Raw genomic sequence first — 9,798 nt, forward strand, 5'->3', positions numbered from 1 at the left:
TAAAACTGGCTTGAACGTGGTATTTCCGTGAGCTAGGAAGTAAAGAGGAAACAGACCAGAGTAATATTTAGAAACAAGCACCGAAAGGAGCCTTTACACCAAGCAACGGAGTCCTGATGGAAGCAGAGAAAAGCCAGTGCAGGCAGACGACGGGGTCCCAGCCGCCGCCTGTGCGGCTGTGAACGCGCCCAAGAGCTCCTGAAGGCACTGCTCCGTCCTCAGAGGCCCTGCCCACACCTTTCATCGCCTGGGTCCCAGAAATAGTGGCTTCGTCTCGGTGGTCTATTCTGTTTATGACTCTCCTGGAAAGAGTCCAACTTGGAAGTTTCGTTCCGATTAGTACTGTTTTCCTGAAAAATTCCGTTCCGTAGTACTGTTTTCCTGTAGCAGTCCTAAATAGTGTACAGAGTTTGTTTTGTTTTAAACAGTCTATTACAAGATTTTTAAATTTTTATTTTGTTCATTTTTATTTTGTCCTCACCCAAGGATATTTCTTCCATTAATTTTTTTTTTTTTTTTTTAGAGAGAGAGTGGAAGGGAGAGAGGGAGAGAAAAAAACATTGATGTGAGAGAGACACATCGATTGGTTGCCTCCCATACGAGCCCCAGCCGGGGCCAGGGATCAAACCCACAACCGAGGTACATGCCCTTAATTGGAAATCGAACCCTCGACCTTTTGGTGTATGGGCCAACACTCTAACCACTGAACCACACTGGTCAGGGTAGATTATTTTCTTTAAAGCTTCATGATGCCTAGCAACTCAGGACTTTTTCTCTCCCCTCCCTGCCCTAACCCAGACCAACCCCTTATTGTGCCTGTTTTCAGGTTGCTGGAAGGTGCTTTACAAATGAGGTGACATAGGCTCAGAGCAGCCAGGAGAACAGGGCAGCAGACACAGGACAGACATCGAGGAAACTGGGTAAGTGCCAAATTTTAGGTTTTAGAAGCTTAACGATTATGAAGGGTTGCGTGGGAAGGAACTCACTGCAGGTGCTTTAGCGTGAAGGGGCAGGCTGCTGGGCATTGGTTAGCGATTTTCTCCCTAACTCCTCCTGTCCTGTCTGATACCTGAGGCAGTGCCGGGGACAGGACGCTGAGACAAACAAGGAGGAGGCACGTCGGAGAAGCTCGGGATGTGTTACTGCTGTTGCTGAATTTACCCTTAAAAATGAAATTATTCCCAAATTTAACCTGGGAGAGTTGCCCAAATTCCAGGTATTGCTCAAATAGGTGAACAGGTAATTTTTAAAAAAATATGTGGGTTTTTTTTTGCCTGGCCAGCATGGCTCAGTGGTTGAGCATCGACCTATGAACCAGGAGGTCACAATTCCATTCCCGGTCAGGGCACATGCCCAGGTTGCGGGCTCAGTCCCCAGTAGGGGGTGTGCAGGAGGCAGCTGATCAATGATTTTCTCTCCTCATTGATGTTTCTATCCCTCTCACGCTCTCCCTTCCTCTCTGAAAAAGAAATGTTTTATAGAAATTGATTTTAGAGAGAGAGGGACAGTGAGATAGAAACATCTAGGAGAGAAAAACATCAACATTGATTGGCTGCATCCTGCATGCCCCCTACTGGGGATCAAGCCTGCACCTGGGGATGTGCCCTGACTGGGAAGTGAACTGGTGACCTCTTGGTGCATGGGTCGACACTCAACCATTGAGTCACACCAACAGGTAATTTAATTTTCTGCCAATGTATTGTTTCCGTGGGCAATTGTGTCAGTGAATAAGCCATGACAATTGAAAACTCCGTCTAAACCTGCCACCTCAGCAACTGCGTGCTTGGTGGTTAAGTTAAAGAAGTTAAAGCAGCTTTGCTCCTCATGGCCGTAGAGAAATAACACATGTGTCTGGTGAGTCAAGAAAAACTGGAAATAACCAAACGTTTAAAGAGGATGACAACACAAGCTACGCTTCAGGACAATGAGCAAACCCACAGTCCATTTCCTATGCAAGAATCTCAGTCCAACAGTGTATTTCGCTCGGCCCAGATCTTTGCAGGATCGGATCCACTTAGAGCAGCGGTTCTCAACCTGTGGGTCGGGACCCCTTTGGGGGTCGAACGACCCTTTCACAGGGGTCGCCTAAGACCATCGGAAAACACATATATAATTACGTATTGTTTTTGTGATTAATCACTATGCTTTAATTATGTTCAATTGTAACAATGGAAATACATCCTGCATATCAGATATTTACATTATGATTCATAACAGTAGCAACATTACAGTTATGAAGTAGCAACGAAAATAATTTTATGGTCGGGTTGTGGTGAAATAATTTTCACCACAACATGAGGAACTGTATTAAAGGGTCGCGGCCTGAGGAAGGTTGAGAACCGCTGACTCAGAGGGTCTGAGTAGAGGCCAATGTCTGGGAGAGCACGTGTGAGTAAGGCAACACCTGCCTCTCGTCTCCTGTCCGAGGAAAGGAAGGTGACTGTATTGGATCTGTACTTTGACTCACGTAACCTCACGGAATTCCAGAGCCAACAGGGGTACAGATCTCCAAGGGGTGTCATCAGCTGCACGGCTTTTTAGTAAGATCTGAAAGTCAGCGCGTGTGACCAGAGCAGAGAAAAAGGGACGCAACCCAACAGCGCGGCTGGGAGCGAGCTCAGGCTCCGCCGCCCCCCAGGCCCCGGCTCCGAGTCCCGCTCGGCCACGGGGGTCTGTGCGCCCGGCACGGCGGTCTCCGGGCCTCAGGCCGGTGTGTGCTGTGCGCCTGGTACTGTCCTCTGCTCAGGCGGTGCCCATACATGATAGCTCTTCTCAGTGTGGCGCAAAATGAGAAGAACACGAGGTTCACGGGCCGGCCTCCATCCGAACCATGTCTCTACCATTTACTAGGCAAAGTCTCCAGCAGATGAGTGCATTTCTCTAAACCTTGATTCTTTAAAAAAAATTAAAAAATATATATTACTGATTTCAGAGAGGAAAGGAGAGGGAGAGATAGAAACATCAGTGATGAGAGAGAATCACTGATCGGCTTCCTCCTGCATGCCCCAAAACCTGGGCATGTGCCCCGACTGGGAATCGAACCGTGATCTCCTGGTTCATAGGTTGACGATCAACCACTGAGCCACACTGGCAGGGCTAACCCTTGATTCTTCACCTGAAAAATGGAGATAATAATATCTCCCGTGCAGGGCTGGCGTGAAAATGAAGAGAGAAACATTGATATGAGAGGGAAATATCTATCGGTCGCCTCACACATGTGCCCCAACTGAGGGTTGAACCGGAAACCTGGGTATGTGCCTTAATTGGGAATTGACCCTTCGACCCTTCGGTGTACAGGATGACACTCTAACCACTGAGCCACTGGCCAGGGCTCAACTAAATGGATTTTAATTGAGTCCCTAATTTCATCACTTGGCAACCAGGCAGGAGAGACCAGCTGCTCGTGTTGGAAAGTCAAAGAACCTGCATTTGCTGTAGGAAATCAATGTGCTGAATGCTTGTTTTTGTTTGTAAAGAAAGAATAATAAACTATTTTCAAAGAACGGTGGGTACATTTGTTCCATAGGCCCCAAAGCCTGTTGTCCTCTGCCTTCTCCAAATCCACTGAAGATCACTTTAAGACTCAAAATGACATTTTCATAAGTTACTTGCCATCAAATGTACCTGATCTAAGTCAGTATTAGGTCGAGAACACACACAGAAACACTATAAAATAGGATTGTCCCAAACACATTAGTGAGGGACATATTGTTACAAGATGACTTATTTATTTTTTTGTTGGTTTTGGAGAGAGGAAGGGAGGAGGGAGGGAGAGCGGGGGGCTGGCTTTCTAATTCCACTTGTCTCTGAGGTTTCAGAGTGGGAACTAGGCAACTAGAGCCAAGAAAAGGTGAGACATATGGTGACATATAAAAAGAAGTATACGTCATCGGTTACCTCCACAGGACCAGGGATTGAACACACAACCCGGGGATGTGCCCTGACCGGGAATCAAACCTGGCACCTTCTGGTGCAGGGGATGATGCCCCAACTAACCGAGCCACCGGCCAGGGCTAATTTACCTCCTCCGCCATTCAGTGCACAGATCAACAGAAGTGAGCGCATTCACATCGTTGTATAGCCCATTTCCAGGATGCTTTCGTCTTGGAGAAACGCTATTTTTACAGGAGGTGATCAAATAATTCTCCAGATAAATCTAACTTTTAAAATCAAATGCAAAGAAGATAAATGGAGCGACTTAATCAGGCTAAACCAAGATAACTGAATAGGCTTACCAACGTGTGAATGAACACGGTATATGCAATGGTCTTTTAACGGGCAGAGCGTAGCAATCGTGTCAGAATGTCCTCTGTGTGGTTCCTTAGAGCCACCTGCTTAGGGTTCCCTTTCTGAATAAAAGACACCCCTTCTTTACCAGCTCAAGTGACCAGATGCCATTCTTAATCAGGATCCACAATAACGTTGGTTTGGGGTTCCACGCCAAGCCCCCCCAAATCGTGGGGAAAGCATGTAACCCACACAGCCCCTTGAAACAGGTTCCCCGGGCACTGGGGAATTCGGGCGGTCACTCATTAACAGGTTATGCACGCCACTCCCAGACAGACACCCAGCAGCCGTGTTCTAAACTTTTCCACCGTTTCAGCGGCTAAGTCCTACCGAGTCATTAAGGGAACGCTATTAATACTGCTTTTATGTTTTGTGTCGCTGTTGTACCAATGATACTGCACGAGCTCAAGTTAATGCTTTTCTAAATGGCTGTGAGTGAGGGCAGTCCAGGTTCGGAGACGAAAGAATTTCCATCTAAATGCAAATCAAGACAAGCCTGACTGGAATGCGTGAGTGGGTACAATGACTTCCCACCCAGTGGTCAGCCCCCGCCCGCCCCCTCCCCCCTCGCCCCCATGCATGTTCACACAACTGTATTGGTGCAGAGGTGTCCTTGTTAGGGAAACCATGCTTTTTCCTTCCCCGCGCCTGCAATGACATAGTAAAGGTGTTCAGAGTCTTGACTTCCTTGACTTCATATATGGCAAATAAAATGGACAAAGAGGACCTGGCCCCAGAGCACTGTTGGTTGGAGCATCATCCTGATATGCCAACGTTGTAGGTTCGATCCCTGGTTAGAGCACATACAAGAAACCACCAAGGAATGCATAAAAAAGTGGAACAACAGATTGATGTCTGTCTGTCTCTCTCAAATTAATATAAGAAACAAAATGGACCAAGAGAATAATTTTTTCTACTCTCTGCTTCTCTACTCCAGGCTTACATATCCAGGCCCTTGATGTCCCAAAAGAGTCAAAGAAAGTGTGCCCAGGATAGAACTTATCCGTCTCCAGGTCTACATCCCCTTCCTAATGTAAGGACACTGCCATCCATCCATCCTTTCTCACCAGAAACCAGAGTCACCTAGACTCCTCCTCCCACATGGCCCCTGTCTGCGCTTCAGCCTATGATATCTCTTACCTCCGTTCATCAGGACCCCTTCCTCTGGATCTTCCCTTCTGTGGCCTGAGTTCACCCCTCTGTCATCTCGCAGGGGACCGGTGTTGATTTCCTTTACGAGGCTTCTCGCTCAGTCTTTCCCCCATGAATTCCAACCACGAGCTGCCTCTGGACTGACCGCTCTATGAAAAGCAAGTCTGACCAACTCTCTCCTCTACGCCGGCACCCGGGCAGGCTGTGGGATGTCTGTGACGCTCCTCCCGGGGCTTATGTCTAATGCGCTTCCCCTCCTCACTCACAGGAGTTAAGGGGAAGAAGGGCCGTCCACCTTGGACTTACATGGCTCCGCGTTTCCCCAGTCCAGCGGAAAGCGGACTGTGTGGCTTTATCAAGCTCTGAGCGTGGGGAGAACGCTTAGCCTCCGGCCCTCACCTTTGGCCAATTTTACGGCCAGTGCAGTGCCTGGGCCTCTTGGGGACAGGACTGACGACTGCTCTCACTTGTGGCCTCCTGTGGGCCCTGCTCCGTGTCCTCAGTGGGACAAAGCTCTACGGCTTGTCCCTTGCCTTTTGGGGACCCGTCTCCTTTTACCACTTTGCATGGGATGACCTATCAACTCATTGGATGTCACCGATGCATCAGGGGCTGGCAAATTTTTTCTGAAGAAAAGGCCAGGTAGTGACTATTTTTGGCCATCCAGTCTCTGTTGCAAACACTCACCCGTGCTGTCGTCGCAGGAAAGCGGCCACAGAGGGTGCAAAAACGGGCGCGTGTGGCTGTGTATTAATAACACTCTAATCCCACGCACGGACGGTGAGCCGTTCTGACCTACAGGCCCGAGCGTGCCGGCCCCTGAACTGGGGATACGTGTGCGCCGGAGAGGCTGAGACGCCCAGGCCAGAAGTGGTTGGAAACCATGCCCAGAACATGGATTTTGGCGCTCAATCGCCTCGATCCCAATCCTGACATTCGTGTTGCCAGCTATGGAGCCTTTGGGTAACTCTGCACAGATGATCTGGCTTGATCCTCACCACAGTCCTCAGAGGATGGAGGTGTGGGTGGGGAGGGGCCAAAGGCTCTGGAACTTGTAAGTCCTTTCATCAGCGCACACCCGCCCACCTTTTAAGAGAAAAGCCGCTGGGCCCCCTCCGCTACAGCCCCAACTCCCAGCTCCCTTTCACACCGAAGCCCTGATAAAGCCGTCTGCGTCCTCCGTCCACACTGTCATCTCACACTCACTCAGCGGCTCTGCGAGCTGCCCGCGGCCCCAGCGTATCAAAGTCACGATCAGCTTCTGGGACAGAGACGCGCGGCCTGTTACATATTTAGCGATGGCTTTCACACCGCCAGCCCAAGTGCGAGGAAAGGATCATCACAGCGCAGCTCCTCCCGGGAGGGGTGCTGCTGGAGATCACCCGGGTCAACTCCTGTGGCCACCCCAGCGCGGGCGGACACCAGCATTATAACCTCTGCCTCTCCCAGGTGAGGCAGGGCTGCTCTTCGGGCGGGGGGGCGGGGGCGGTGCACGTCAGGATCAGCGGTCCTCAACCTTCTGGCCCTTTAAATACAGCTCCTCATGTTGTGACCCAGCCATAACATTATCTTCGTGGCTACTTCATAACTGTAATGTTGCTACTGTGATGAATCGTAATGGAAATATCTGATATGCAGGATGGTCTTAGGCGACCCCTGTGAAAGGGTCGTTCGACCGCCAAAGGGGTCGCGACCCACAGGTTGAGAACCGCTGGTCTAGATGAACCCCAACGCGGCCTCTGTTCTCATGGCAGATTCAATCACAAAAAGTGTTGGCTCCACTGAGCAAGACAGCAAATGGCTCAGCACTGGAAATGGTCATTTTCACCCACATTTGTGTCCCTATTATCTCAGCAATGCCAAGCGCAGGGCCCTGGGACCTGCAGATCTTTAGAAGCACACCCCCTCTGTTAGGCTGTGACCTGGAAGGGATGAGGTGGGAGGTGCACCATGACACCCGAGCTCCGGGGTCCTGCTTCTGCAGGCCTCCCTCCGGCCGGGACCCTCCTGGGGGCGGGAGTATCTCCACTTCCACCGAGTGCCCAGAGCCCAGGACAGTGCTGGGCTCACGACCGGATCTTGGGAAACTGTTGAAGGAATGATTTCCTGGGAGGGGACAGACGTGGGGCATTTATCAAGTTTTAAAGAAAATCTTGGCCCTGGCTGGTGTTGCTCAGTGGTGAGCATCAGCCTGTGCACTGAAGGGTCACAGGTTCGATTCCCAGTCAAGGGCACGTACCTGGGTTGCAGGTTCAATCCCCGGCCCTGGTCAGGGTGCATGTAGGAGGCAACCAATTGATGTGTCTCTTTCACACTGTTTCTCTCTCCCTCTCCTCTCCCTCCCTCCATCGCTCTCTCTTCTACTCTCCCTCCATTCCACTCTCTCTAAAATCAATGGAGAAAAATATCCTCAGGTGACAATTAACAAAAAATAATAAAATCTTGAGGCAGAAAGATCCAACCTCCTTTCCTTGAAGCTCATCTACCCCAGGGAACAGAATAGACAAGAACCTGAAGACGCAGGCCACTGCTCCAACGGGCCAAGCTCTGAGCCAAGGACCCTCTCTGATTCGGGCTCTGTCTTCTCTCCGATCACTGAGCCAAGCCTCCAACAGCCAGGAACAGGGAGAATGCCAGTTACAAGACTGTGGCCCGACCGCGGGGAGAGCAGCGCCTCTGCCTGTCTCATCACCACGCAGGCAGCACTTGTCTGCGCCCGGCTGTCAGGGTCACCAGCCCTGACGCTCCCACTCCTGGGCCCAATGTGAATTCCCCCCAAACTATTTTTAAAATATCTAATCTGTTGTGAGCCACAGAGTATGGGACTGCTACTTTGCCATTTCTGGGCAGATGGTTTTCACACCGGGCCTTATTAGGTTGTAACTTGCTATTTACAATGGTGAGACAGGAATATAAAAGCAAAGTCATGCATTTACTCCTTAATGTCAAGTGGTTTGAAAATATTTTTAGATTTTTAAAGTGCTCCCCTGTTTTTAAAAAAGGTAATTATTCTAAATAACAATCTCGAAAAATTGGTTAGTGATTTCCGTCCAAATAGTCATTCTGGGAAAAGTAGGAATCTTGGAGACGGATTCAGTGGAAAGAGTCAGGTTTAAGAAAAAAAACCAAAGTTCATGAATTCATTGAGTTACATCACCTCCCCACATACATGATGAAACAAGTGCTAGTTATTATTATTTTTAATTGATCTTAGAGAGGGGAAAGGGGAGAGGGAGGGAGGAGGAGGGAGGGAGGGGGAGAGAGAGAGAGAGAGAGAGAGAGAGAGAGAGAGAGAGAGAGAGAGAGAGAGAGAGAGAGAGAGAGAGAGAGAGAGAGAGAGAGAGAGAGAGAGAGAGAGAGAGAGAGACCTTGATTGGCTGCCTCCTGCACGCACCCCAACTGGGGATTGAGCCCACAACCTGGGTATGTGCCCCGACTAAGGAATCAAATCATCGCCTTTTGGTGTATGGGACGACACTCCGACCAACTGAGCCACACCAGGCAGGGCAAGTGTTAGTTATTTTTTTTGATACAATAACAAATCACTCCATACTGAGTGGCTTAAGATAACAATAATTTATAATCTGGCATGGGCTAAATTGTGTCCTCCTCCCAAATTTATATAGTGAAGCCGCAACCCCCAGTGTGACTATATTTGGAGACAGGGCCTCTGAAGACGTTACTAAGGTTAAATAAGGTCATGTGGGTGGGGCCCTCAGCCAATAAGACTGGTGTCCTTATAGGAGGAGGAAGAGACACCAGGGATGTGTGTCAGGGAGGAAAGACGGCGAGGATACAGCGACAAGACGGCCCCCTGCAGCCCAGGCGAGAGGCCACAGGAGAAACCAGCCCCACCAGCACCTTGGCCTTGGACTGCCAGCCTCCAGGGCCGGAGCAGTAAGCACCCAGCCTGTGGTATTCTGTATGGCAGCCCTGGAGGACTAATACGGGGCATCCATGGTTTCTACGGGGAAGGGATTCGTGGGCGGTCCAGCTGGCTGGTGCGGGGCTCTGACCAGGTCTCTCAGTCAGTGCCAGGGCTCGGCTGCGTTTGAGGCCCCAGCACACCCTCCAGGTGCTCCAAGCGCAATGACATGCACCCCCCTTGCTTCCGGATGCTGTGTGTGCTGCTGTTCTGCCTGCTCTCCCAGCAGCTCAGAATCCTTGTCCTTTGTCCCTTGAATGTTCACGTTTTCCTGGCATTCTTCTCCCGCCACACATCCCTCTCTTTATTTCATCTACTATGACGGCATAAACGACCGCTGCTCTGATGATGTTCAAATGTTAATAATTGGCTCCAGCCCTGGTTGGTGTGGCTCAGTGGATAGAGCGTGACCTGCAGACTAAAGGGTCCTGGGT

The 9,798-nt window shown here is 50.1% G+C and overlaps 1 long non-coding RNA gene across 2 annotated transcripts in view; it reads left to right on the forward strand.

Moving 5' to 3' along the window:
* Positions 1-9,798, forward strand: part of LOC102758938 — a 12,810-nt gene extending 3,012 nt beyond the window's left edge. Inside the window, exons 2-4 of one of the 2 annotated variants that reach the window (XR_435847.2) lie at positions 827-920; positions 5,225-6,888; positions 9,183-9,798. This is a non-coding gene — a long non-coding RNA (uncharacterized LOC102758938). Of the gene's footprint in view, positions 1-691; positions 921-5,224; positions 6,889-9,182 lie in introns of those variants that run through there. The other variant, XR_001514476.1, reaches the window with a different exon arrangement.

This window comes from Myotis davidii, unplaced genomic scaffold (assembly GCF_000327345.1).
Source record: "Myotis davidii unplaced genomic scaffold, ASM32734v1 scaffold762, whole genome shotgun sequence".
NCBI lineage: Eukaryota > Metazoa > Chordata > Mammalia > Chiroptera > Vespertilionidae > Myotis > Myotis davidii.